The following is a 909-nucleotide window of genomic DNA, read 5'->3' on the forward strand; positions in this document are numbered from 1 at the left end:
TTTTTTTTGTTGATTAAATGACATTATGTCCAAATTTATTTAAGGATATTTCATTAAGGTAACTGAAAAAGACAAACAATATAATATAAAGTTTAAATTTATTTAAGCATATTTCATTAATGTAACTGAAAAGACAAGTAATAAATTATGCAGTTTTATTCGTTTTAGGATATTTCATAAATGCAGCTGCAAAAGACAAGTAAGAAAATAGGGAGTTTAATTAATGAATTAAAAACATTTTCAAATGAGTACTTCTCTTTTAATAATATAGATGACATAAGTAAATACGGTGTATCAACGTCTAACCACAAATACCTTTTTTTTAAGATATAAAACAAATACATGGCGATTGTGCTTTAGTATCACACTTAGAGAATGTTATTGCTTCCTAAACACATGGTGATTGTCAATCATGTCATTATGAATGGGAGAATCTGTTATAAATTGTCTTAAAACTTATAAGAAACTTTATTTGTTTCTTAATTTCCTTTGTTTTTAAATATTTAAAATGATACTCAACAATGGTGCATGTGAGTATTAGTTTCAAAATATTTTCTAATTATTGCATGATTGAAACAAATCCCCTATATATTAATTAGGAAACATTTGAAAAATTAGAACCTTAAATTTGTATTAATTAAAAAAAACCTCAAATCCTATGTGGCACTCTAAATGCCTTCTAAATTTTATTTCAAAGAATTCTAGAGCATCTAATATAAAATATAGTTTAATCTAATGGTGTCACATTATTCCATAATTATATAACACTAGAGAACACTATATTAACCTAAAATATAAGAAGTGTGTATTATTTCCTTAAATAAAAGCTACAGAATTACCAAATATGATTAACATATATATAGCAATTAATGGTTATGAATAATAAAGATTTGATAACAATTTTTGCAT

This window comes from Brassica oleracea, chromosome C4 (genome assembly GCF_000695525.1).
Source record: "Brassica oleracea var. oleracea cultivar TO1000 chromosome C4, BOL, whole genome shotgun sequence".
NCBI classification, from domain to species: Eukaryota; Viridiplantae; Streptophyta; class Magnoliopsida; order Brassicales; family Brassicaceae; genus Brassica; species Brassica oleracea.